This window comes from Etheostoma spectabile, unplaced genomic scaffold (genome assembly GCF_008692095.1).
Source record: "Etheostoma spectabile isolate EspeVRDwgs_2016 unplaced genomic scaffold, UIUC_Espe_1.0 scaffold310, whole genome shotgun sequence".
NCBI classification, from domain to species: Eukaryota; Metazoa; Chordata; class Actinopteri; order Perciformes; family Percidae; genus Etheostoma; species Etheostoma spectabile.
The window spans coordinates 775,382-783,286 of record NW_022605582.1 but is presented as its reverse complement, the minus strand read 5'-3'; the positions used below and the strand labels follow the sequence as shown (position 1 = coordinate 783,286).

At 44.7% G+C, this 7,905-nt stretch overlaps 1 long non-coding RNA gene across 1 annotated transcript in view; it reads left to right on the top strand.

Moving 5' to 3' along the window:
* Positions 1–7,905, top strand: part of LOC116686069 (uncharacterized) — a 16,898-nt gene that overhangs the window by 1,852 nt on the left and 7,141 nt on the right. The window contains exon 2 of the long non-coding RNA XR_004331139.1: positions 752–754. This is a non-coding gene — a long non-coding RNA (uncharacterized LOC116686069). The remainder of the gene's footprint in view (positions 1–751; positions 755–7,905) is intronic.

Below are 7,905 nucleotides of genomic sequence, written 5' to 3'. Positions count from 1 at the left end.
TCAATTCAGAAAATTATTCTGGATATGACACTTATGTTTTTTCCAAGATAAGAATGATCACATAAAGGATATTTAAACATCATGTTGTCTAAGGGTCAAATTGAGCCGTTGTCCTATATCAATGTTCTTTATAATTCCCCAAAATAACATGATTGATTCCAACGCTCTTTGCCAAGTACAAATCTCTACTTTCATTAAGTTTGGGGCGTCATATTCAGTTTTATAGCATTTGAAAACAAATGGAAGTGTTGTTGAAATAGTATTGAGTAAAAGTTGACATATTCCAGTCTGTGATTATCATCAACATCCATTCCTTTAATTTTAGTCTCAATAATTCCTAATTTCTGCTTTTCAAACTCAATCATTAGGTATAATTTCCTATAAATGAGGTTTATTGACCATAAATTCCCAAAATAACTTTAAAACTAAAGTTAATAAGTTAGTGTTACGTAGTGTTGAAAACGTCAAAATAAGTGACAAACATTGAAAAAAAAAGGACCAAAACGATTAAAAAGTGTCAACAACAGTGTTGATTTTTGACACAAAACAGTAACATGAGCGTATGCATGGTTACACCTCAAGATCTCTTACCTTTCTCCGACACCCCACCAATCGGCCCCAGAACGTCCCAGTTAGAGAGGAGATGCCCTCAACATATTCTCTGTAAACCTTTACAATCGTTCCCCAAAAGAACCGAGCAGGCCGGCCTTGTAGCACGGCCCAAATATTCTTCAAAACTCGACATTTTCAGCGTGTAGCTCGCTAGCTCGAAGGCTGTTATGGTTTCCCGTAGGATTTAAAGAACGGCAACACACACACACACACGCACACACACACACACACACACAGAGCGTGAGCCACGCGCCAGATGTCAAGCTTTTATCCAGGATATGTACTTCCGTTTGAAAAATAAATAACAAGAAAATGGAAAATGCTCCATCTTTCACATTCCTTCTCCTCCCCCCCCACACACATACACACCCACCCACACCCACCCACACACACACACACACACACACACACACACACACATCTTCCCCAGTCCCTCACTGTCTCTTCTACAGTCATGCAATCCCAACAGTTATTGATTTGTTTGCGCGCTCCATCATGGGCGCTGCTCTAGCACGGTAAGAGCTGATCATACAGCACCATTTGATGCTAACGTGGTGTATTGTGTGTGTGTGTGTGTGTGTGGTGTGTGTGTGTGTGCGTGTGTGTGTGCGTGTGTGTGTGCGCGCTGACCTTGGCGGAGATACACAATGCCGGCTCGCTGAAATCCCAGCGTGAAAGGCGGTGCAGATCCACACAAAGAGCTGTTTAACCGTCCAGAAGCCCTCCGGGTGCTCCACCTTTCACTCCATCCTTTCAATATTTCATGCCCCGGCCCGGACCACGCTCCGGCCAAACGCCTCGGCCCAGGTTGCTGGAATATGGATGAGAGTGCACGTTTACCCATTTACCTGGATGTCAGTCGGAAACCCCCCCCCCCTCCCCCCAAAGCTCACCTCTGCTCACCTGCTCGGGTCCAGAGCTAGCTTGTTACGGAGAGGATGAGGGAGGAAAATACACAGAAAAATCCTACAGGAGCTCTGGGATAAGAAAAACACAACATTTATGTGGAAGAGAAGTTGGAGATTATAGTTACAGTTCACTGTAGAACTGAACAATGTACATTTATTTGACAACTATTATCACAAATTACTTAACATATTAGTTTACTTTGAAAGGACAAAGCTATATTATATAGTGTAACTAGTCAAATGGCCATTTAGGGCCAAGTACTTTCACTTTTGATACTTTAAAGTGGCCATATTATGACAAAATTACTGTATAGATATGTATATATATAGAAAATTGAGCCCCAAAATCCTTATTTCATCGGCGTAAAACACACTTCATTCAAATACCACCAGACTCTTTATTATAATTTAAGTTTCAGATGGATTTTTAGTCGCTTACCTCAGTTCACCCCTACATCTCCATGCACTAATTGCATGTATAGAGTTAAAGATACCACACAAGACTTCACTTAATGTAATTAGACTGTGGTTCAATTGTTCTTTAATATCTCCGGATAAAGCCAATGTGTTACGTGGAGTAATTACGGCTAATGACTGCAGCAGGAGAGGGGGGGGGGGGGGGGGGGGCAGAAAGTGGGGTGCGTGTTGAAAGAAAGCAGTGGATTCATTTTTGTCTAATAGACCTTTTTGTCGAATTGGTTCCGCCCGCATGTGATAAGGGTGTTAAAAATGAATGATTTATAACTATTGAGCCAGCAATCACATTTTAATTAGGCCATAATTTATGATAATTTGTCTTCTTTCACAGCAGAACGGTTAATAATTGTTAATTAGCCGTTGATGATGTGTCCTTTGAACATCTAACCTAATGGCCAATTCTCAGCCTATAGGAGCAAAAGACCTCGGCGAGACACCAACCGAGTGTGTGTGGTGTGGGTGTGGTGTGTGTGTGTGTGTGTGTGTGTGTGTGTGTGTGTGTGTGTGTGTGTGTGTGTGTTTGAACACATGTGAGAAGACAGTCGTGGAAAGAATTTAAAAAATATTTGACAAAAAATGAAAAACAGCAACATGTCATGTCCATCTGTAGCATCTCTGGGTTGGCACCAGATTTTCTCACATTACCAGGCTGGCTATGTGTGCCTGCCAAGTCCATCTATCCCTCCATCCCTCCATCCATCCCTCCATCCACCCAATCCCTCCATCCCTCTCCATCCCTCCAATCCCTCCATCCCTCAATCCCCCATCCATCCCTCCATCCCTCCATCCATCCCTCCATCCTATCATCCATCCTTCCTCCATCCCTCCCATCCCTCCATCCGCCCATCCTCCATCCCTCCCTCCATCCCTCACTCCCATCCCTCCATCCCCCCATCCCTCAATCCCTCCATCCATCCCCTCCATCTCCCCCATCCCATCCACTCCATCCATCCCTTCACCCCTCCCTCCATACCCCCGTCCCTCCCAATCCATCCTCCCCATCCACTCCATCTCCTCCATCCATCCCTCCCATCCCTCCCTCCATCCCCCTCCATCATTGCCTATCCCACTCTCATCACCCTCATCTTCCCCTCCCTCCATCCATCCATCATCCCCACCTCCCCCCCTCCCCCCATCGCAATCCTCCCTCTCTCACATCCCTCCCTCCATCCCCTCTCCACGCTCCCTGCCATGGCCTCGCTGTCACCAACCCCCATCTCCATTCTCCATTCCATGTGGACCCTCTCCTGCCGTCCACTCCCTCGCCATCCCTCCCTGTTGGGGTTGTCCTGACCATTTCCCGGCTCCCATCACCAGAACCCTCCAATGCCCGCCCCTAATCACACTACTAAGCATAGCCCCTCCCTCCTCATCCCATCCCTCGACCTCCATCACACATCCGTCGTCCGCTGCTAATGCCATCCCTCCACTCTCTCCATCCCTCGTCCCTCCAATCCTCCCGCCAGCCTCCTCCAGCAGCACCTCCGCCCCCTCCTCACATCCCATCCATCCCCCTCTCATCCATCACTCCACTCCATACCATGCTATCCATACCATTGGCCACCGCTCCCCTCCCTCCATCCATCCATCCCTCCATCCATCCATCCATCCCTCCATCCATCCCTCCATCCCTCCAAGTGGAGAAAAAGTGCAGAAAAAATAAAGACAGGAGGAGAAAGAATGCATAAAAAAGAAGAGAGTCATACCTTCCTCGGGTCTTTTTTTTTAGGAATTGTTATTTTTTAACAATTGTCTGTGTGTCTAAGTCTTTGGCTTTAAATACTGACTCAGGCTTCTATTTAGTCTTAGTGCTAGCAGATTGCTGCTGGGGGGGCGTTCCATTCCACGCTGCACCCTCTGCTAACCAGTCGGTCCCTTTCGTGGTATTAGGGGACCACTAAGGTCTATATAAAGAGACTTCAGATACAGAATTAGAGGACCACTAAGGTCTATATAAAAGAGACTTCAGATACATCTTAGGGAGCCACTAAGTCTATATAAAGAGACTTCAGATACAGTATTAGGACCACTAGTCTACATAAAGAGACTTCAGATACATATTAGGGACCACAAGGTCTATTATAAGAGATCTTCAGATACAGTATTAGGGGACCACTAAGGTCTATTAAAAAGAGACTTCAATTCCCAGTATTAGGGAGACCACGAAGGTCATATAAAAGATACTCTTAGATACAGTTAAGGGGACCCTCTACCGTTTGCCTACCCAGCCTCGACTGGGAGTGGATGATGCTGTGTCATCTCTCTGCGCTGGCTCATTTGCACCTAGAGGTGGTGGCGCACTGTAGAATCACATTTTTTGATTTCTCCAGTGCATTCAACACATCCAGCCTCAGCTACTTGGTGAGAAGCTGCGGTTGATGGGTTTCGGTGCGTCGGTCCATAGTCTCCTGGATCACTGACTACCTGCAGACAACCAGTTGTCTCTCCGCCTGGACCGTGTTCTGTCTGATGTGGTGGTGATGGGACGGGGGCCCCCACAGGGGACTGTGCTGTCTCCTTTTCTGTTCACCTTTACACCTCAGACTTCCATACCAACTCAGAGTCTGTCACCTAACAGAAGTTTTCTGATGACTCTGCAGTTGTGGGTGTATAGGGATTGACAGGAAGGGTGAGTACAGGGCACCTGGTGGGTGACTTTGTGGAGTGGTCTGTAAGAACCACCTGCGCTGAACCGTGGATAAGACCGAGAGGTGTGGTGTCGACTTCAGGAGGAAGGGAAACGGCTCCGCAGCCCCTATGCATTCTGGGAAGTGACTGGACATGGTGGAGGATTACAGATAAATCTGGGTGTCAACATTCGACAGCAGGCTAACTGACAGGTCACAAGCACTGCTTTTTTACAAGAAGGGGTGAGCATCTCTATTTTCCTGAGGAACTGAGATCCTTCAACGTGTGCAGCAGATGTTGGAGACTTCTACCAGTCTGTTGTGGCCATGCTCTGTTTCTCCCTCCGTCATCTGCTGGGGCAGCAGCATGGAGCCAGCGATTACAAACAGACTGAACAAACTGATCAGGAAGGCTGGCTCCTGATCGGCTGCAAACAGGACACATTTGAAGCGTGGTGGAGAGGATTGTCGCTGAACACCTGTATCTATCATGGATAACCCTGACCACCCCTTCCACCCCACACTGGTGTCCAACAGAGGAGCAGCTTCTCAAGAGGCTCCGACAGTTTAAATGCCGCAACGACCGCTACAGGAATCAATTCTACCTCAGCATAAATCTTCAACACTTCATCCCTGGGGGTAGATGCGACTCTGTACACACAATACTACAAGGGCAACCGGCACGACTGGGTCATATTTACAAAAGCTGCACATTTTTGTTTTGTTTTTCCCATCTTGTATTACATTAATATATTGTTCTTACACTTCTTATATTTTTATTCTTAATTTTGTTATTATAATTAATTATTTCATGTATATTGTATGTATGTATATTTTGTGGTGCGTGCTGTACACTGTTTTTCCCATTTTTTTGGGATTCATAATTCTATCTATCTATCTATCTATCTAAGGTCTATATAAAGAGACTTCAAGATACAGTATTACGGGACCACTAAGGTCTATATAAGAGACTTCAGATACAGTATTAGGGACCACTAAGGTCTATAACAAAAGACTTCATATACAGTATTAGGGACCACTAAGGTCAATATAAAAGAGTTTCAGATACAGTATTAGGGGACCACTAAGGTCATATAAAAGAGACTCAGATACGTATTAGAGGACCACTAATGTCTGAGATAAAAGAAGACTTTCAGAATCAGTATTAGAGGACCACTAAGGTCTATGTGAAACTGCTAACTGGAGCCTGTTCCATTCTAACTAGAGCCTGTTTTATGCTAACTGGAGCCTGTTTTATGCTAACTGGAGCCTGTTTTATGCTAACTGGAGCCTGTTTCAAGCTAACTGGAGCCTGTTTCAATAACTGAAGCCTGCTTCATGCTAACTGGAGACTGTTTCAAGCTAACTGGAGCCTGTTTTGTGCTAAGTGGAGCCTCCTTTATGCTAACTGGAGCCGGTTTCATGCTAACTGTAGCCTGTTCCATGATAACTGGAGCCTGCTTCATGCTAACTAGAGCCTGTTTTATGCTAACTGGAGCCGGTTTCAAGCTAACTGGAGCCTGTTTCAAGCTAACTGGAGCTCTTTATAGTGGCAAATGTGATTGTGAAACACTGTTTCTCTGTTTACCAGAATAAACGGCTGTGAAAGACATCGAAGAGCGACGGTTTCGTTTGTAACACAACAACGCAAAAGAGAGAGCTCACCTGCTACACAAGCACAACTGTTTTTCCACATACATGGTAATAAATGTGCCCTCCTTCCACCTGCAAACTTGGGGTCATCCTCTTAGCGCTCCCTCATCCACTTTATGCGTATGTGTGAGCCATTCACCGTGCTAACAGAGCTCCTTTGTGCCTTTGCAGGTTGTTTTTCAAGCTCTGATGCAAGCACTGAAGGGGAGAGTCACTGTAAAGGGAGTGCAGGACAACAGAGCCCATTGAGACAATTATTTTAATGTATTCCCCCATCTGACGTTAGAGAGTATTTTTTGCTAATGCACACTTTCATATGTTTGTTCGTGCGCCGGGGATCTACATTTGACAGTTATACACTCAGCGTGGGTTTGTAAAAACGGGCGTGTAACTATATTCAGAGGCTTCATGAGGCTTCATGACGTTTTCACTCGAGTGTGAAAAACAAGAAGCATCCTTTTCAGATATTTTAAATAACGTCTGTGGCACGGCAATTTTCGACGAGAGAGCAAACAGGAAGCTTGACTCCAAGTCTGCATTGAACAGGTTTCAACTCTTTGACCCCCCCCCCAAGTTCTTCAAGACAGGCTTTGTGGCCTGTGGTCAAAACGCGTATTTATTTGTGTCTGCGTGTGCAGGATCGCATGAGGGTAATTACAGAGACACATGACGTGCTTTTACTGAGCAAGCGTAGGGCATGGAAGAAGTATTCAGGTCCTTTAGTTCAATAAAAGTACTAATACCAGACGGTAAAAATACTCTGTTACAAGTAAAAGACCCACATTCAAAATTACCAACACTCACTTAAGTAAAAGTCTGTAAGTGTCATCAGGAAAAAGTAATTATTATATGTAGAAGTAAATGCAGTCAATGCAGACGAATCCTCCCATTTTAGAAAGTATACAGACACTAAAAAAGGAAGGAGCTGCAGCAAAGGAGCAGCACGTCGGAGTCGAACCCTGGACCGCTGCGTAAAACACTAAACCTATTGGCGCTGTGTTTGGTGTTTTTTTGCCCCCAACGTCTCCTTCCATGGTTATGTTTAGGGCTAAGATTAGCTGCCTGCAAGGCGACGTTGGAGGCAAAAAACACGGTGTAAGAAGGAGAGGTACCGCAGGTTTCTGTTCCTGTTTTTCTCCCATCTACATCACACACATTCTGTTTATCTTTCATATTGGTATTTATATTATTTTATTACAAGTACTTACTTTTCAACATTTATGGTCTCAGGTTAATATAATTTAAATTATGCTACCGACTCTTGCTTCTTTGCTCTAATTACACATTCAACTTAATTTTTAACGTCACTTACACCGCAATATTGTTTCTCTTATCATGGCAACCGCACTTTAAAATTCCTTTTGTTTGACGCCCTTTTGCTTACTCAGTCTACCATATTTTCATTGTCTATTGCTTGCCTGTATTTCTTGTGTGCTTACTTGTTTGTGTGTTATTGTTTTTTGCTGTTATTGAAGAAAATGCTGCTGCTGTAACAACAAAATGTCCCCGTCGTGGGATGAATAAAGTATAATCTAATCTAATCTAATCAAGCTATTGGCGCGCACTCTACCAACTGAACTACAATATTTCTCTCTGAGATGTAGCGGAGTAGAAGTAGAAAGTGGCAT